Source organism: Oncorhynchus masou, chromosome 6 (assembly GCF_036934945.1).
Source record: "Oncorhynchus masou masou isolate Uvic2021 chromosome 6, UVic_Omas_1.1, whole genome shotgun sequence".
Classification (NCBI taxonomy): Eukaryota; Metazoa; Chordata; class Actinopteri; order Salmoniformes; family Salmonidae; genus Oncorhynchus; species Oncorhynchus masou.
The window spans coordinates 17921482-17942826 of NC_088217.1; the positions used below are offsets into that span (position 1 = coordinate 17921482).

General features: G+C 42.9%; 1 protein-coding gene and 2 long non-coding RNA genes across 3 annotated transcripts in view; 2 read left to right on the top strand and 1 right to left on the bottom strand.

Annotated features, from left to right (window-relative positions):
* Positions 1-21345, top strand: part of LOC135541445 (plexin-A1-like) — a 402887-nt gene that overhangs the window by 19565 nt on the left and 361977 nt on the right. The window lies entirely within an intron of this gene.
* Positions 12465-14977, top strand: LOC135541443 (uncharacterized). The gene is made up of 2 exons (XR_010455969.1): positions 12465-13876; positions 14007-14977. It is a non-coding gene; the product is annotated as an uncharacterized LOC135541443 (long non-coding RNA).
* On the bottom strand, positions 14980-18994 carry LOC135541442 (uncharacterized). The gene is made up of 2 exons (XR_010455968.1): positions 17767-18994; positions 14980-16273 (listed from the first exon to the last, which is right to left on the bottom strand). It is a non-coding gene; the product is annotated as an uncharacterized LOC135541442 (long non-coding RNA).

Below are 21345 nucleotides of genomic sequence, written 5' to 3' on the forward strand. Positions count from 1 at the left end.
TCTACATCAGAAAGCACTCCAGGAATCCCAGGTCCACAATAAATGTTTATTTTGTTCGAAAATGTCTGTTATTTATGTCCAAATACCTTCTTTTGTTAGCACGTTTGGTATACATATCCAAACACAAATTCTGGTCAGCGTTATATCGGACAAAAACTTCAAAAAGTGATATTACCGGTCGAAGAAACATTTCAAACTAAGTACAGAATCAATCATTAGGATGTTTTTAACATATAGCTTCAATAAAGTTCCAACCGGAGTTCTCCTTCTTCGTGAGCAATGTAACGCAAGTGACTACCATGAGGAATAAACATGATCAGAAAATGGCTGACTGCCAGATACCTGATTGATTCTGCTATCATTCACTCACACAACATCATAGAAGTCTCATTATAATTTATATTGATGGTTGACATTAGTGGAACCCCCTAGGCAGTGCAACATCATTCATATCTCAAGGGCATTTCATTGGCAACTCTGGTGAATACATCCAAAGCTCAGATTTCTGACTTCCTGTTTTGATTTCAACTCAGGATTTTGCCTGCCATATGATTTATGTTATACTCACAGACATCATTCAAACAGTTTTAGAAACGTTAGTGTTTTCTTTTCAATAATAATAATAAAATGCATATATTAGAAACTGAGACTGAGGAGCAGGCCGTTTACTTTAGGCACCTTATTTATCCAAGCTACTCAATACTGCTCCCCAGCCATAAAAAGTTAAAGGCACAGTCAACTTAGTGTATGTAAACTTCTGACCCACTGGAATTGTGATAAACTGAATTATAAGTGAAATAATCTGTCTGTAAACAATTGTTGTAAAAATGACTTGTCATGCACAAAGTAGATGTCCTAACCGACTTGCCAAAACTATAGTTTGTTAACAAGAAATCTGTGGAGTGGTTGAAAAATGTGTTTTAATGACTCCAACCTAAATGTATGTCAACTTCTGACTTCAGCTGTGTAGAGTAGGGCTGTGCCTGACTAAAACATCTCGGGGACCCAGAGTAATCTGTTCTTTCGAACAATTGATTGGTCAACATTTTTTAACCGTGTATCAAATTAACGATATGTATTCTTCTTAGCTTGTCTGATGCTTTAAGCACACTGTGAATAAATAATTAAGACACACAAATGACTTGAGGTAGCCAGAGAGAGCCTAACCAGATCAATAATAAAAAACTCTTTCCCAACCTCTTCTTCCCGCTGCTGTTTGCCTTGGCAGATTCTGCTGTTTCGCTCCCGAAGTTGCAGGTAGGTAATATGCTACACCAGGGGTCGGCAACCTTTTCCGTTTGGAGTGCCAATTCATCTAATAATTTCTATCGATATTCGTGCTGGTTATGATATTCGTATGCACATTTTCGTGGAACAGTTTCATTTATAATAGTCTTCATATCTCAATAATTTCATATGGTTAATAAAAATGATAAAAGTAACTTCAATTGCCATTGCTAACTGTGTAACAATAGCCTACACAAAGGAAACAAATAAAAACATTGCAGCCTGCAGGTAGAAAATATCCTGATTAAAAATAAATATCCTATAAATCAAATAAATTGGTTTTGCATGGCCTGTCTGCAAGGAACTTGAAACATTGTATCAACTATTATTTGGGTCTGGGCTGAAGCTTGCACTAGCAACATTGTATAACATATTCTGGGCCCTCAGAGTTTCCTGAGCCAGTGATCTGTAGGCTATTTGTGCAAGTGATAAGAAGTAATCAGGTAGGCCTATTTTATGATGTTTCCACTGGATCAGAGCATGACACCCCCCCCCTTTCACATCAGCTACATTGAGGAACTATTTTCATTCTCAGTGGATGTAAGAACGTACTTTGTTTACTTGCTTTTTGAGGTGAGGAAAAAAATTATTTTGAGAAGCTCCAAAGTGGTGGTGAGTAAAGTCTAGCATGCTAACAGATCCCCAAATGGGCACATTTTATAGACATTTATTTGCGTGCAGGCCATGTAGCCTAGGCCTACTTCTATGCATAATCAGGTGCGCGTTCTTACTCAACGCTGACAGGAGCACTACAAATAAAAGACAATTAATAAATTGACAACTCGTAAATGGAATGAAATAAACTTCAACATGTTCCTCAAGTGTAGCAAAGGTGGCGCGGTCTGAAAACGTGTCCAATCTGACAATGAGAACAGTAAAAGACTGTAATAATAATATATTGAATACATTAACAGAAATTACCGTAACCAAACAAACATAGTTGATTAGAAATTATTGGAATTAATGGTAAAAGTACTACTGGGGGTGAGACTGTTGTGCCATCATTGCGGTCTGCGCAATGGATAAGTCCCCTCCTGTGTCATTAAAAATATATATATATATTCTCGCTCTCTCAAGTTTTAGAACACCTACTCATTCAAGGATTTTTCTTTATTTTTACTATTTTCTACATTGTAGAATAATAGTGTAGACAAACTATGAAATAATACAATCATGTAGTAGCCACCCATTGCCTTGATAACATCGTTGCACGCTCATGGCATTCTCTTAACCAGCTTCGTGAGGTAGTCACCTGGAATGAATTTCAATTAACAGGTGGGCCTTATTAAAAGTTAATTTGTGGAATTTCTTTCCATCTTATGCGTTTGAGCCAATCAGTTGTGTTGTGACAAGATAGGTGTGGTATATAGAAGATAGCCCTATTTGGTAATGCATATTATGGCAAGAACAGCTCAAATAAGCAAAGAGAAACGACAGTCCATCATTACTTTAAGACATGAAGGTCAGTCAATCCGGAGCATTTCAAGAACTTTGAAAGTTTCTTCAAGTGCAGTCACAAAAACCATCAAGCGCTATGATGAAACGGGCTCTCATGAGGACCGCTACAGGAATTGAAGACCCAGAGTTACCTCTGCTGCAGAGGATAAGTTCAGTAGAGTTAACTGCACCTTAGACGACTGCCTGAATAAATGCTTCACAGAGTTCAAGTAACACACAACATCATCTGTTCAGGAGAGACTGCGTGAATCAGGCCTTCATGGTTGAATTGCTGCAAAGAAACCACTACTAAAGGACACCAATAACAAGTAGCGACTTGCTTAGGCCAAAAAACATGAGCAATGGACATTAGACCGGTGGAGATTTGTCCTTTGTTCTTGAGTCAATTCGAGATATTTGGTACCAACTGCCGTGTCTTTGTTAGATGTGTTGTGGGTGAACAGATGATCTCCGCATGTGTATTTCCCACTGTAAAGCATGGAGGAGGAGGCGTTATCGTGTGGGGGTGCTTTGCTGGTGACACGATCTGTGATGTATTTAGAATTCAAGCAACATTTAACCAGCATGTCTACCACAGCATTCTGCAGCGATACATCTGGTTTGCGCTCAGTGGGACTGTCATCTGTTTTTCACCAGGACAATGACCCAACACACCTCCAGGCTGCGTAAGGGCTTTTTGAACAAGGAGAGGGATGGAGTGCTGCATCAGATCACCTGGCCTTCACAATCACCCGACCTCAACCCAATTGAGATGGTTTGGGATGAGTCGGACTGCAGAGTGAAGGAAAAGCAGCCAACAAGTGCTCAGCATATGTGGGAACTCCTTCAAGACTGTTGGAAAAGTGTTCCAGGTGAAACTGGTTGAGAGAAGTTTTCACTGTCTTTTTACGGTTTATATTTCTTATCTATTGTTCACCTAAAATCAATTCTCTACTTGAAATTTGCTCTGTTGGTTAGGGCCAGGAAGTAAGCATTTCACTGTAAGGTCTACACCGTTTTGTATTTTGCGCATCTGACAAATACACTTTCATTTGATTTTAGAATGCCAGAAGTGTGCATAGCTGTTATCAAGGCAAAGAGTGGATATTTGAAGAATATCAAATCTTAAATATATTTAGATTTTTTAAAACACAGTTTTGTTATTACATGATTCCATATGTGTTATTTCACAGTTTTGATGTCTTCGCTATAATTATACAGTGTAGAAAATAGCAAAAATAAAGAAAACCCCTTGAATGAGTAGGTGACAACTTTTGACTGGTACTGTATGCCTATCAAATTTGCACAGTAACATTTCAATGGAGTTATTGACTCTATTCCAACGGCATGACAATCAGTTTGAGCTCATTGAAGAGGCCCACCTCTTTTTTTGCCCTTAGGAATAGACAGTGCAGTCAGAACTTGGCCTCGGCTCAGACAAAGTCTGAACTCCAGAATACTGAACTTGTTTCAAAAGTGTTATAATTTAAGGAACAAGAAAGCTTGGGTTTTCATTTAGGCGAGTAATTTTGACAACTATGCCTAGCCGCCTCAGACAGAAAAGAGAGGAGGAAAGGAAGGGAGGAAACCTGGCACCGTAGTTAGTTTAGCTGTCTGCACGAAGCTCACCGGGAGCGTTCTTATGGCAAAGACAGTTTTTTTGTGTGTGTGGGCAGGGGAAGGATGACAAAACTGAGAGAGAGACAGCTGACTCAAACTTTAATTATGGCCTGATCCAGCTATCAGAACACCCTGTGGCTTTAGGGCTTTTTGGAAGCTAGACAGATGTTATGTAGGGGTTTTAAGCCGGAAATATAAGTTATTTTGGGGAAGATTGAAACAAATCTACACCCCATCTCCAGATACTCTATATATATACAGAAGTATGTGGACACCTTCAAATTAGTGGATTCGGCTATTTTCAGACACACCAGTTGCTGACAGGTGTACAAAATCGAGCAAAGAAATCTCCATAGACAAACATTGACAGTAGGACAGCCTTATTAGCGAGCCCAGTGACTGTCAACGTGGCACCGTCTTAGGATGCCACCTTTTCTCCGGTCAACTCTGTGTTGTCATTGTGAAGTGGAAATGTCTAGGAGCAACAACGGCTCAGCCGTGAAGTGGTAGGCCATACAAGCTCACGGAACAGGAGAGCCAAGTGCTGAAGCACACAGTGAGTAAAAATTGTCTGTCCTTGGTTGCAACACTCACTACTCACTAAGTTCCAAACTGCCCCTGGAAGCAACAACAGCACAAGAACTGTTCGTCTGGAGCTTCATGAAATGGGTTTCCATGGCCGAGCAGCCGCTCACAAGCCTAAGATCACCATGCCCAATGGCAAGCGTCGGCAAGAGTGGTGTAAAGCTTGCCGCCATTGGATTCTGGAGCAGTGTTCTCTGGAGTGATGAATCACGCTTCACCATCTGGCATTCTGACAGACTGAGTTTGGCGGATGCCAGGAGAACAGTTTGGTGGAGGAGGAATATTGTTCTGGGGCTGTTTTTAATTGTTCCTTCTAGGCCCGTTAGTTCTAGTGAATGGCAATCTTAACTGCAGCATGCATTGACATTCTAGACTATTCTGTGCTTCCAACTTTATGGCTACAGTTTGGGGAATGCCCTTTCTTGTTTCAGCATGACAATGCCCCCATGCACATAGCAAAGTCCATACAGAAATGGTTTGTTGAGATCGGTGTGGAAGAACTTGACTGGCCTGCACAGAGCCTTGACCTCTACCCAATCTAATACCTCTAGGATGAATTGGAACGTCGACTGCGAGCCAGCTAGTTAGCAAGAGTTCAACAGAGTTCAAGTGAAGGCCAAACAAATCAGAGAAGCAGACGTGGGCAAGGAAAAATTAACTACAATATCTCCACCCCTCAACCAGTATTCTACAAGAGCACAGACACAAGGGACAACAGACACAACGGGTCTCTACATTGCAGATGAGCTGAAGGCAGACATCCATGACCTTGGACCACAGAAGGTATTTGCACTGGTGACGGACAATGCTGCGGACATGAAAGCTGCTTGGTCTAAAGTGGAGGAGTCCTACCCTCACATCACACCCATTGGCTGTGCTGCTCATGCATTGAGTCTGCTCCTCATGGCACTGAAAACAATGGATACTCTCTACAAGACAGCCAAGTCAATGGTTAGGTATGTGAAGGGTCATCAAGTTGTAGCAGCAATCTACCTCACCAAGCAAAATGAGAAGAATAAGTGCACCACGTTTTAGCTGCCCAGCAATACCCGTTTGGGTGGTGTTGTCATTATGTTTGACATTCTCCTGGAGGGGAAAGAATCTCTCCAAGAAATGGCCATTATCACAGTTTGCCGATATGGACAGCCCAATCAAGATGATCCTCCTGGATGATGTATATTGGGAGAGAGTGGTAAGCAGCCTGAAGCTATTAAAACCTATAGCAGTAGCCATTGCACGGATTGAGGGGAACAATTCCATCCTGTCTGATGTTCAGACTCTGCTTGCAGATGTAAGAAGAAAAAATTCCATATTGCCCTGCCCACTTCACTGTTGTTCCAAGCAGAGGAAACTGCAGTTCTGAAATACATCAAAAAGCTTGAAGACTTCTGCCTTACACGTCGCAGCGCACATGTTGGACCCCAAGTATGCTGCCAAGAGCATCCTGTCTGGTGCAGCGATCAACAAGGCTATGGTGTCATCACTACCGTCTCTCGCCACCATGGCCTGGATGCGGGCAAGTTTCTTGGCAATCTGGTGAGGTACACTTCCAAGCAAGGGCTTTGGGATGGAGATGCAATATGGCAGTCGTGCCAACATATCTCTTCAGCCACCTGGTGGATGGGACTTTGTGGATCTGAGGCTCTTTCGCCTGCTGCCTCCATCATCCACCAAATCCCACCAACATCACCTGCCTCAGAGCGCAATTGGTCCTTGTTTGGGAACACGCACACTAAAGCACGCAACATGCTGACCAATACAAGGGTTGAAAAATTGGTGGCCATCCGGGCAAATTGGAGGCTTTTTGAGCCTGACAATGAGCCATCCTCAAAAAGGTTGGAATGTGACAGTGAAGATGAGGCCTCAGTCTGATGTTCAAGAGGTGAACATTAGCGATTGACCAATTCATTGGCATGGACGATTAATTAGGTCTGATTTCAAGTTTTCATAACAATCTGGCCTCTACGTTTTTGGAAGCCTGTTACATTGCACTCCACGAGGAGACAGCGTGGCAGGCTGACCACCTGTTGCGCGAGTGCAGCAAGGAGCCAAGGTAAGTTGCTAGCTAGCATTAAACTTACCTTATAAAAACAATCAATCTTAACAATCACTAGTTAACTACACATGGTTGATATTACTAGTTTAACTAGCTTATCCTGCGTTGCAAATAATCAATGCGGTGCATGTTAATTTATATTCTTTAACCTGCATATTTAGTTAATATTGCCTGCTAACATGAATTTATTTTAACAAGGGAAATTGTCACTTCTCTTGCGTTCTGTGCAAGCAAAGTCAGGGTATATGCAGCAGTTTGGGCCGCCTGGCTCGTTGCGAACAAAAAAAAACATAATTTGCCAGAATTGTACATAATTATGACATAACGTTGAAGTTTGTGCAATGTAACAGAAATATTTAGACTTTGGGATGCCACCCGTTTGATAAAATATGGAACAGTTCCGTATTTCACTGAAAGAATAAATGTTTTGTTTTCGAAATGTTAGTTTACTGATTTCACCATATTAATGACCTAAGGCTCGTAATTCTGTGTGTTTATTTTAATTAAGTCTATGATTTGATATTTGATAGAGGAGTCTGACTGAGCGGTGGTAGGCAGCAGCTAGCTTGTAAGCATTCATTCAAACAGCACTTTCCTGCGTTTTCCAGCAGCTCTTCGCAATGCTTGAAGCACAGCGCTGTTTATGACTTCAAGCCTATCAACTCCCGAGATTAGGCTGGCAATTCTATTGTGCCTATAAGGACATCCAATAGTCAAAGGTATATGAAATAACTACAACCTAAAACGTCTTACCTGGGAATATTGAAGACTCATGTTAAAAGGAACCACCAGCTTTCATATGTTCTCATGTTCTGAGCAAGGAACTTAAACGTTAGCTTTTTTACATGGCAGATATTGCATTTTACTTTCTTCTCCAACACTGTGTTTTTGCATTATTTAAACCAAATTGAACATGTTTCATTATTTATTTGAGACTAAATAGATGTAATTTATGTCTTATATTAAGTTAAAATAAAAGTGTTCATTCAGTATTGTTTTAATTGTCATTATTACAAAAATATATATATATATAAGAATTGGCCGAGTAATCGGTATCGGCTTTTTTTGGTCCTCCAATATTCGGTATCGGCATTGAAAAATCATAATCAGTCTACCTTTAGTGGACTTTGATAACTAGGGAGAAGAAATGGAACCCCGAGAGGAAGACAACCAAAGCTTTAGTTTAGAAACTATCATTTTACATATGTATGTTGAAAAGGTTTTTGGGAGATGGATGAATCATTGGGGATCATTCAATATTACCTTTTTTTGTTCAGTGATATCGTCCCATGTGAATTGTCAACTCATTTTATTAAAGTTCAATTTGTAACTAAATTGTTTTTTATTTTTTTATTGAAAGGGTTTAATCACTTGCAATTGTCTACTAACTATATCCATACTATGACCAATATGCATACTACATACTCAATTTACATCACAATAGTATCACACTACAGGCTGATCTAACTTTGATGTAATGTCCTTAAAACAAGTCAAAATGAGGCTCAGTAGTGTGTGTGGCCTCCACGTGCCTGTATGACCTCCCTACAACGCCAGGACATGCTCCTGATGAGGTGGCGGATGGTCTCCTGAGGGATCTCCTCCCAGACCTGGACTAAAGCATCCTCCAACTCCTGGACAGTCTGTGGTGCAATGTGGCATTGGTGGATGGAGTGAGACATGATGTCCCAGATGTGCTCAATTGGATTCGGGTCTGGGGAACAGGCGGGCCAGTCCATAGTATCAATGCCTTCCTCTTGCAGGAACTGCTGACACACTCCGGCCACATGAGGTCTAGCGTTGTCTTGCATTAGGAGGAACCCAGGGCCAACCGCACCAGCATATTCTCTCACAAGGGGTCTGAGGATCTCATCTCGGTACCTAATGGCAGTCAGGCTACCTCTGGCGAGCACATGGAGGGCTGTGCGGACCCCCAAAGAAATGCCACCCCACACCATGACTGACCCACTGCCAAACCGGTCATGCTGGAGGATGTTGCAGGCAGCAGAACGTTCTCCACGGGTCTCCAGACTCTGTCACATCTGTCACGAGCTCAGTGTGAACCTGCTTTCATCTGTGAAGAGCACAGGGTGCCAGTGGCAAATTCGCCAATCTTGGTGTTCTCTGGCAAATGCCAAACGTCCTGCACGGTGTTGGGCTGTAAGCACAACCCCCACCTGTGGACGTAGGGCCCTCATACCACCCTCATGGCTTCTGTTTCTGACCGTTTGAGCAGACACATGCACATTTGTGGCCTGCCGGAGGTCATTTTGCAGGGCTCTAGCAGTGCTCCTCCTGCTCCTCCTTGCACAAAGGCGGAGGTAGTGGTCCTGCTGCTGGGTTGTTGCCCTCCTACGCCTCCTCCACGTCTCCTGATGTACTGGCCTGTCTCCTGGGAGCGCCTCCATGCTCTGGACACTACGCTGACAGACACAGCAAACCACAGCTCGCATTGATGTGCCATCCTGGATGAGCTCCACTACCCGAGCCACTTGTGTGGGTTGTAGACTCCGTCTCATGCTACCACTAGAGTGAAAGCCCCGCCAGCATTCAAAAGTGACCAAAACATCAGCCAGGAAGCTGAGAACTGAGAAGTGGTATGTGGTCACCACCTGCAGAACCACTCCTTTATTGGGGGTGTCTTGCTAATTGCCTATAATTTCCACCTGTTGTCTATTCCATTTGCACAACATCATGTGCAATTTATTGTCAATCAGTGTTGCTTCCTAAGTGGACAGTTTGATTTCACAGAAGTGTGATTGACTTGGAGTTACATTGTGTTGTTTAAGTCTTCCCTTTATTTTTTTGAGCAGTGTAAATAGCCAAGGAACACAAGGACAACGTCAAATTTCGGTAGACCTCCGTTTTCAAGTAAATTTAAGACTTTTATGCCTGTGTGCAGCGCTTCTAGAAATGATTCTGTCACTCAGATCTTCACGTGCGCACGCACAGCCCCCAGCCAGGCAGTGTTGCAGCACGAGGCAGAAATTCTTTGCACATTTTACAATTTCAAATGTGCATTTTAATAGGCCTGTTTGTCCAACATTGGAATGATATTCTAATATTATACCTTTCCATTATCAAAATAATTTCATATGTGATGCCTGGCCAGCCATATCTTTGTTTGAAACCTGGACATTATACATAGCCTAGCATACCTTGCTTTTAATAGCCTACAGCCAAAATGTGACTATAGAAAACAAGCTTTCATGATATGCCATTGAAACCAGCATTATTCCTTCCACTGTCCAAAGGCAGTAAGGCACAATCCTATGGTTGCATCTTTAGATATTTCCTCTTTCTAAGATAGCATTTTGGAACATTCAGGTGTATGGCTGAGATGAGTGAACACATTACTGCGCTTGTAATGTGAATAATTCGTAGTTTATCAACTTTTAAGCAAAATGTTGTGATCCGTTTCATCAGCCAAATCTTTGTTAAAATATTTTGTATTGAACCACTGTTGTAGGCTTTTTGTATGTTTCTGGCCTATCGTCCCGCAACTGTCCCAGCGTCTGTTATGGACTGTCCCAGCGTCTGTTATGGACTGTCCCAGCGTCTGTTATGGACTGTCCCAGCGTCTGTTATGGACTGTCCCAGCGTCTGTTATGGACTGTCCCAGCGTCTGTTATGGACTGTCCCAGCGTCTGTTATGGACTGTCCCAGCGTCTGTTATGGACTGTCCCAGCGTCTGTTATGGACCTGTCCCAGCGTCTGTTATGGACTGTCCCAGCGTCTGTTATGGACTGTCCCAGCGTCTGTTATGGACTGTCCCAGCGTCTGTTATGGACTGTCCCAGCGTCTGTTATGGACTGTCCCAGCGTCTGTTATGGACCGTCCCAGCGTCTGTTATGGTCCGTCCCAGCGTCTGTTATGGACCGTCCCAGCGTCTGTTATGGACCGTCCCAGCGTCTGTTATGGACTGTCCCAGTCCCAGCGTCTGTTATGGACTGTCCCAGCGTCTGTTATGGACCGTCCCAGCGTCTGTTATGGACCGTCCCAGCGTCTGTTATGGACCGTCCCAGCGTCTGTTATGGACCGTCCCAGCGTCTGTTATGGACCGTCCCAGCGTCTGTTATGGACTGTCCCAGCGTCTGTTATGGACCGTCCCAGCGTCTGTTATGGACCGTCCCAGCGTCTGTTATGGACCGTCCCAGCGTCTGTTATGGACCGTCCCAGCGTCTGTTATGGACCGTCCCAGCGTCTGTTATGTTCCGTCCCAGCGTCTGTTATGTTCCGTCCCAGCGTCTGTTATGTTCCGTCCCAGCGTCTGTTATGTTCCGTCCCAGCGTCTGTTATGTTCCGTCCCAGCGTCTGTTATGGACCGTCCCAGCGTCTGTTATGGACCGTCCCAGCGTCTGTTATGTTCCGTCCCAGCGTCTGTTATGTTCCGTCCCAGCGTCTGTTATGTTCCGTCCCAGCGTCTGTTATGAACCGTCCCAGCGTCTGTGGGGGAGGAGTAGCAGTGGAAGCTGGGACAGAACACCAGTTCTTACCTCACTCAAAGTACCATTACACTGGGATGATAACTAATGATGGAGGGGAAAATCCATGTAGTTACATCTCTATTATTTTGGACGATATTATATCAATACTTTGACTTTTTTGCTAGATAGCGTTAGCTAGCACTACTCGGCTGCACCTGTGCCAAAACACTGGTATTTGTCATCCTATAGCTTCTTCTTGATCTTTTTAAATAGTGAGCCGAGTTGCTTACAGGACATTCATTTTTATGACTTATTTTTTCGTGCTCGCTTGTCTTTTTCCCCCCACCTTTATTCAACAAGGTAGGCCAGTTGAGAACAAGTTCTCATTTACAACTGAGACCTGGCCGCTTGTCTCTGCAGCAGACATGTAGTGAGCAATATGTTTGGAACATCGAATCGCAATACATATCGTATCATGAGGTCCCTGGCAATTCCCAGCCTTACTGCTAAAACCCAGCCGTCTGGAAGTTAGCCTAGCGTACTAGCTTTCCAATCAATAGTTTCTAATTGGATTCATAATTGACATTGTCACAAGGTTGTCTTGGCTTAGCTCAAGCTATTGTTATTTTTGTTTTGTCTTGTCTTCTCTAATCTTGTCAGTACAAACATTGGTCACAGAGTCCAGTGATATATAGTGTGAAGTAGCATGTACCTATGTTTTTAATGAAGGCAGCGAATGAGTGTGTACAGCGCAGGGCACTGCCACTTGAGTGAGGGACTCTTCAGTGAAAAACTGCCCTCGCAACTCTGCCACCCTCATTCTTGCTCGCACTCTTTCACCCACTCAACCCCCCCCCTTTTCTGTCTCCCTCTGTCGCTTTAACCTTGCATGTTTTGATGAGCATGGAGTGGAGATGTGTGTGCCAGAGAGATTATAGAGGGAGAGCTCCATTTGATGTATAAATGTATCACTCCATTAATTGACTGCTCTGCTCCCTGCTTCTCCTTCAGTGGCTGAACCCTGCGCTCTGTGGGGTCCCAGAGATCCTGCCCCTGTTGTGTGTGTGTGGGTGGGGGCTCTTCACTCACTCACTCACTCACTGATGGAAACTTGCCAGGGGAAAGATGGGCGTCACTCACTGATGGCATCTTGCCAGGGGAAAGATGGGCACCACTCACTGATAGCATCTTGCCAGGGGAAAGATGGGCACCACTTACTGATGGCAACTTGCCAGGGGAAAGATGGGCACCACTCACTGATGGTAACTTGCCAGGGGAAAGATGGGCACCACTCACTGGTGGCAACTTGCCAGGGGAAAGATGGGCACCACTCACTGGTGGCAACTTGCCAGGGGAAGGATGGGCACCACTCACTGATGGCAACTTGCCAGGGGAAAGATGGGGACCACTCACTGGTGGCAACTTGCCAGGGGAAAGATGGGCACCACTCACTGATGGCAACTTGCCAGGGGAAAGATGGGCACCACTCACTGATGGCAACTTGCCAGGGGAAAGATGGGCACCACTCACTGGTGGCGACTTGCCAGGGGAAAGATGGGCAGCACTTACTGATCCCCTTTCTTACCTTCTTTTTCTGGCTCTCTCTCTGGTCTTGTGAAAGCTAAAGAAGAGAGCTGCCAGTATTTCCATCTCCGATCGAATTAAATGTACTTTGTCTGATATATTTGAAAATAAGGTAAAACTTTTGGGAGGCCTCCTTCAGAAACTTAATCCGGATGGACACTACACAACTTTCGAAATCCTAACATCTCTGAGCCTGTCACATTAAAGACTATCGTTCCTGTAGTTTTTTGTTTTGCCAACATAGTGGTGCACACAAAATTATCTGTCACAGACAGGCTGTCATACACTACAAGATTCTTTATTTGGTTGTGAGGATTTTCGAAACCACGCTGTCCCTAGAAACCGCAACGAGATTTTGTCACGAGCCAGACAGTGGCAAAACTAAGATGGAGCTAGACAGTGAACAGCAGCTGGCCACACTTGTTGTGTGTGCGAGGATTTGCACGGAGAAACACAAGAAGAAAAGACTGGGAATTTGGGTGAGGCCATGGTTGGGGAGACGTGGTCTGTACTGCAGAGAGAGTTGGAGGTAAATAAAGCCCAATCCACACAGCTAGCTAGCCTGCTAATTTATGTTTTCATACAGTGCATGTAGTATGTCCTAATATCACTCAAATAACCAATAACAAGTACAGGTATGAGATGGGCAATCACTGTGAGGGAGCGGCTGTCTCAGTTTTTGAACATAAACATTTTGGCACATTATTGTTTTGTCTATTGAATATATATGTGTGCATTTTATATTTTCTAAATGTTTGTCTTTTCTTGTGAAGGTGAAACGTTCAAATCCCAATACAGGATTGGGAACACCACTGTGTCCAATATTGTTATGGAGACATGTGAAGCCCTGCATCAGGTCATGAAGGAAGAATTCCTGAATGTAGGCTTTGGTCACCACAGAGTACTGTAGGTATAAAGCTGTATTTTTGAATCCCAAAACACAACATATTTTTTTTAAATTTCACTAATACACAGTATGTACCAATTATTCTCCTCTTGATTATTCTCAGACACCAGCATCGGAGGCTGAATGGCAGGCAATTACCAAATATTTGAAGAGAAATGGCAGTTTCCGCATTGCCTGGGTGCCCTTGAGTTTTTCATACAACCCCCTAGCCAACAGTGGCATTATGTATCACTACTACATGTCTAGGTTCCCCATCCTCATGATGGCTGCTGGGGATGCAAACTATGAGTTTATGTTATGCCAGTGTGGGCACCCAGAGCACAATCTCCAATGCTGGGCTGTTTTCTCACTCTGACTGCAGAAAAGCAATGGACTGGGGCCTTCTAAATGTTCTGCCACCTGAGCCACTAACTCAAACGTTGTGGTTCTGTACATGTTTGTGGGGGATGAGGCATACCCCCTATGGACTGACCTGATAAAGCCCTATCCGTATCGACAGATGGACCACGACCAGAGAAGCCGCAACTATCGCCTCAAGGGCATGGAGAGTAGTTGAAAATGCCTTTGGCATCCTCACTAACAGGCTGAGGTTGTTTAGGTCCACCATTTACCGTGAACCAGACAAGGTTACGAAGATCACCATGGCCTTCCTCTGCATACACAACTTCCTCATAGAGCGTAGGTCTGAGGCGTACACACCATCAGCATTTGCAGACTGGGAGGATGCTGACCACTGGGTCATCGAGGGAGCCTGGAGGAGACATGGACTGTGGAGCCTGGAAGGAGATGTTAACCCCACAATCAGTGCAAAAGAATAACGCAACCTGCTAAGGGATTATTTTGTATCACCTGCAGGTCAGGTTCCATGGCCGGAGGATCACATTTAAGTAAGTCATGGACGCAATGGCTGTGTTCATATTCTGTTGGAAGGCAGCCATGCTTTACTGTGTAGCCTAATGTCTAAGAATGAATGTAGTTACCACTATTGAGTCTTGACTGGCAAATGTGATGACAGCTGTACTTTCTTTTTCAATACAGTAATTGAAATAAAGTTATATTAAAGGCATTTTCAGTAACATGTTTCAAACATTTATTGAAAGTAGTTCCAACCTGCAAATGACACATTCTAGTGTACCTACACCACACTTAACTTTTAGAACATTCCACCTGAGCTTTCAAAACACACTAAACTGAATACAAAACGGAACAACCATAAAACTAGGTCAACATTCCTTTCTTATTTACACCTTAAACTATAAAAATGTAGTCGTCCAGTACCAGTGTAAACATTTTGAAAAGAATTTGAGTACTTCAGCACCAGAGGCGACATATTGAAAACTGAGTGCCAGTCACATTCGATCCTGAAAAGGTTACCTCTGCAAAGGCTGTCCTCAGAAATGCATATTGTAAAAAATTGTGTAGGCTATTTGTAAACACAAGTACAAGCATGGGGCCTTGCAGCCCAGTCAAAACTGTTCGCTGCTCTGGCCCCCCAATGGTGGAACAAACTCCCTCACGACGCCAGGACAGCGGAGTCAATCACCACCTTCCGGAGACACCTGAAACCCCACCTCTTTAAGGAATACCTAGGATAGGATAAAGTAATCCTTCTCACCCCCCCCCCCCTTAAATGATTTAGATGCACTATTGTAAAGTGGCTGTTCCACTGGATGTCATAAGGTGAATTCACCAATTTGTAAGTCGCTCTGGATAAGAGCGTCTGCCAAATGACTTAAATGTAATGTAAATGTACTGACTGTTACTGGGATCGACTTTGTGTTGCATCCCAGTAAAACTTAGAGGCTCACGAATCTGAGGTGGCATGTAGGGGTTGTGCAGGTACTGTGTGTGTGTGTGTGTGTGTCTGAGAGATGCTGCTGGTGGTGGATATGAAGGTGGTGGTGGTCTAATGTTAACCTCACATTGGGCGTCATTAACAGTATCCTAATGTTTCTTTTGACCGCTGTTTTGACTGATGGGTCTTTTTATTAGTTCAGCTGCCACCTGATTTCCAAATGTAACCTCTGCGTCAACAGGCTGCTTGGCGCCAATATTCTGTACTTTTTCAGACATTCGCTTAAAACAAACAAGCTTCTGGAGCTGTCCTGCTCCGATTGCTTCTCTTTGCTGCGTTTCTTCTAAGGCATATTTTCAGTCTCCTTCCTGCTGGCGGTGGATGGATTCTCCGAGGGGCCAGGAGAAGGACTTCACTCAACAGGGGTACCACGTCGTGATTGAGGCTTAATAGCTCATATGTCAATTGTCAACGTCACAGGTCTTAACAGAGCTACTGGTGATGTGGAGAAAGACATTTCAGATGTCTCTGACGTTATCCTCTGTCTCATGCAGCATCTTTATCCTCACATCGCGCTGGAAGAGAGAGAGCAAGTGTCAGTGACCTTCAAATGCTATTACATCCTGTTTGAATTGTTTAATGAAAGTACTTCACAACAAGCAATCTGTCAGATAGGACTACATGCTAGATAGGTTATACAACTGTCAATAATATTGTACAACCCAAGGTTATAGTACAATGATGTGCTCAATGTGTTTATGCTTACACTGGTCTCACTTTGGTGGTGCATCACATCTTTTTTGGGGGGTTATCTAGATTCTTCAAAAGAAAACACAGCCAGTCTGGGTATTCCTGCTCCAACTTGGCTTTGGCTTTAGCAAAAATGCTCAATTCAAGGCGAAGAGTGGGCAATTGGGGCACAAACATTTTCATTTAACTATTTAAATGGCCGGTGGTGAGTGGCTTTGACCGTGACAAAGCCTGTAGCTATCTACATCAATAAAAGTGATTAAAATGCCTGTAGCTAGCTACATCCACAACAAAATGATTAAAATGCCTGTAGCTAGCTACATCCATAACAAAATGATTAAAATGCCTGTAGCAATAGTGGTTCTTCCTTTAATGGTTGTGTCATACTGCAGCACACCTTGCGGGCTTCCACAGAATTCTATGGGACGTTATTTAATTGTTAGCCATTGTTACCATTAATGCTTGTTAGTGCTAGTTTGCCCACCGCATCTTTGAGAATCATTTGATAGCCTTCAATATTGGCTGTACTAGAGAATTTAAAACCTTTTTTTGTAAGAACATAGTATATGGATTATTTTAAGAAATGTTGCTTAATTAATTTGATTAATATTATGGTGTTTCAATTCCAAATAAAGCCAGTTTTTTATTTAATAATTGTATTTATATTTTTAGAGGGAGAGAACTTAAAAGCCTACCGTCGCCTCATGGGTCTCCCAGTCGGGTCAGGAGTAGACTGCAGTAAGAGCAAAATAATCCTAACATTTCCACACCCTAATTGTAGTCTTCGTTTCTCTTAGAATAAAACCTTAGTGTAAACAACAGTTTTTAGTAAGTAATACTGAGGAGTAGTAACAAACAATAATAAGTGTGTTTTTCCGGATGTGCTCGTGCAGGACAGAGGAATAGCAATTTTTACACTATTGTTCTAAATTCAATCACCTTCATCCTCACCATTCAGTTAATTGAAATTCAATTTTGAAGTCATGTACAATTATTAGTTTCTCTTTGGTGTATGTCGCCCATTCATTGTCAAATAAGAGAGACTGTAGTTCCTTGGGACCCAAAAGCATAATCAGTGCTCTAACTCCCCCTTGCGTTGGTCTGGAGCAATGAAGTAGTGACGCAGGGTACCATACTAAACCACAAATTCCATCTAAGTCCCACAGCATAAACGCAAAACTTTTAGTTGAGCAACCGCTATCTACATTCATAACAAAGTGATTTTAAAATGCCTGATAGTGATAGGTTGCTTTACATTATTGCCATGCAAAAGGAAGAACAGCCTAACGTTAGCTAGTTATCAAGCAATTTTGCGCACCTGGTTGTTGAAGAGCAGTGGCAATGTCTTTCCAGCTCTTTTCTTTTTCAGTCCGGTTGTGGTGAAACTCAGAAGAGACATTGGACAGGCACTCGTGATCTTGCCAAAGTTCCACCAGCCTCCGTTCCATCTCGTGTCCACAGACCGTGGAGTGCTCCCAGCTCTTCGAAGCAATGTTATTTTTATGCTACGCTAGCTAGCGTCCACCTCTTCCGTCTGATTTTGTCACGAGCTCTCATTGCCAATTGCTGATTGCAGTTCTCAAAACTTGTTGTTGCACATCTCACATTACAAGAGCATTGCAGATTTTGTGCCGATTTTTAAAATCAAACATATTTGAAAATATCGGGACGTCAACGAGCGTCGGTGACAGCCGCACCCCCTGAGTAGGCAACAATATGGGGATTTTGTCACCGATCTCAAACATATCGGTGCCAAAATCGCTTAGTGTCCACCCGGCTTTACTCACAATTCACAAATTAATAAAGGCCTAGATATAGAATTAGCCTGCAGTACAGCTCTAGTACTTTGGTGAACATGCTGTCAATGCACATTGGAAATTGGTTTCTTGCACACGTTTACTGGCCCCATTTGTCCCTATCTGCACCACTGGTGTCACACTCCAATTCTTTACTAATTGCTGCACTCTACTGGTTCTGAATCTATTAGACATATAGCATAGGCATTTAGTGTAGCATTAGCCCCATGAAAGGGCTTTATCCCAGCTGTTGTTTCTGTATTGCACTAGCTAGATCAGAACCACATATAAACAACTGGTGATGATTATGCTGACACAGATAGCCAACGTAAGGATGTGACCCTTTCACCCCCAATCCCTCGCTCTCTCTGCCCTGGTGGAGCAACAGATTTGCACAAAACGAATGCAAGTAAAACAGAATTTGTAATTCCAGATGTCACTTCCTGTCTATGTTGCTGTTGTGTGAGCAAAAAGTGGTGCAACTTGATCTTTGCTCTCTGTATGTGTGAGGACTACTAAATGCTACTTGATGCTATGTCAAGAGGGAAAGCAGCCTCTGTGTCAGAAGCACAACCACAGTGTACGCACACACAACTCTTACTGTCCCGACCTCTTGCTTCCCACCAACATTATTTTATTCCTGAGGTAAACAGTCCGCGTCCATCAGTAGTGGAAAAGCCAAACAAAAACCTGCTACTCATGGTTGCTATAGTGTGAATAGGATAGACACATGAACACAAAGTGTGTCTGACGTACAGCATAGGAAAACAACAGGTTTAAGAGAGGAAAGGGAAGCAAGTGGGCACAATAGCAGTCACTGTATTAATGGAGTCATTAAAGGGACAGTGTCTTGTTCTACACAACAGATGGTGTGGGATAGGGATGTATCTTAACTCCAGATTTGACCACCTTTGGGGTCTGAACATCAGACAAACGTTAATTTCGGTGTGAACCATAACCTTTAACATTTATTGCTAGCTAATTAGACATTAGTTCAAAGTGACTAGATGTGGTCTTTAAAGGGATATTTCAGGATGTTGCCAATGAAGTCCTTTATCTACTTCCCCAGAGTCAGATGAACTCGTTGATACCATTTATGTCTTTGCGTGCAGTTTAAAAGTAGTATCTAACTAGCGTTAGGGCAATAATTGGAGGTCTGTGAGAACTGCTAGTATGCTAGTACATACCATAAACCATTGTGCTTCCTTCATACTGGATACAGATACATAAAAATGGTATTCATGAGTTCATCTGAGTCTGGGAAAGTAGATAAAGTGCTTAATTAATGGTAACCTCATCAACCGTGCACACTGACTGCATTCAACACCATGTGCTTGCTTGGGACTAGTGAAGCGATTTAAATAGCTTGAGTTAAGATTTTTTCTCAGCCAAGTCTCCTTAATATGGCTAGCAGTTAACGTGCCTCTAATATGGTTAACATATTGAACTAACTATTAGCCATATTATGATCACACTATCTGCATGTGGTCATGATATGGCTAGCAGTGCATGTGGTCATGATATGGCTAGCAGTGCATGTGGTCTTGATATGGCTAGCAGGGCATGTGGTCTTGATATGGCTAGCAGGGCATGTGGTCTTGATATGGCTAGCAGGGCATGTGGTCTTGATATATGGCTAGCAGGGCATGTGGTCTTGATATGGCTAGCAGGGCATGTGGTCTTGATATGGCTAGCAGTTCGTGTGATCTTGATATGGTTAACAGTTAGTGTGATCTTGATATGGCTAGCAGTTGCATTGCTCGAGATCTACAGATCGTATATAATACAAGAGTAGGCCTATGCCCCAGGGTTCAACCTGTCCCTGGTCGACACCTACATTTTTCAAGTAGACCACCATAGTCCCTGTGCCCAAGAACACCAAGGTAACTTGCCTAAATGAGTACCGACCCGTAGCACTCGGGTCTGTAGCAATTAAGTTATTTGAAACTTATTTAAACTTCTTCACAACAGTATCTCGGACCTGCCTGGTGTGTTCCTTGTTCTTCATGATGCTCTCTGCGCTTTTAACGGACCTCTGAGACTATCACAGTGCAGGTGCATTTATACGGAGACTTGATTACACACAGGTGGATTGTATTTATCATCATTAGTCATTTAGGTCAACATTGTATCGTTCAGAGATCCTCACTGAACTTCTGGAGAGAGTTTGCTGCACCCTAAACAACGGTATACAAGGTGTATTGACATTAGAGAGAGATATAAAGCGAAGCATAAAGCAATCACAGGTGTTGATTGGGAGAGAAAGTTAAGACAACAACGGGTAAGACAACTGCTAATTAGCTAAGACAATAACAGGTAAAATGGCGATGAATGGACAGAGAGGGTTAGTTAACTACACACAGGCCCTTAGTTTGAGGCTGGGGCCAACAGATAAACTAAATGGAGTACCGTGATTAATTTATCATCATTAGTCATTTAGGTCAATATTGGATCATTCAGAGATCCTCACTGAAAGTTTGCTGCACTGAAAGTAAAGGGGCTGAATAATTTTGCACGCCCAATTTTTCAGTTTTTCATTTGATAAAAAAGTTTGAAATATCCAATAACTGTCGTTCCACTTCATGATTGTGTCCCACTTGTTGTTGATTCTTCACAAAAAAAATACAGTTTTATACCTTTATGTTTGAAGCCTGAAATGTGGCAAAAGGTCGCAAAGTTCAAGGGGGCCGAATACTTTCGCAAGGCACTGTATCTAACTCAATTTCCTCGTAACCCTGCACATCGCCTCAGTACTGGTATCCCATGTATCAAGCTATCATTGCTCATCGTGCTTATTCCTTGTTTAGATATTTTTTTATATTATGTTATTGTATTCTGCATTGTAAGGGAATTCACCCCCATATTGGACAAAAATGAATGGCAAATTATTGGCATAGTACAAACCATGTACACATTGGTCAATACCACCCAAATCGGCGTTGATTCATGCAAAGTGTACTTCAAATGCCATATGGCTATTGCCAGTTGTAACACTTCAAAAATCCAACAGGTGGCGTGTGCGCTCCACCGTGGTTTTTCATATTGATATTGGACTCCAAGTCAACATCCAAAAGCCAAATTTTGAAAAAATGGATTTTTTG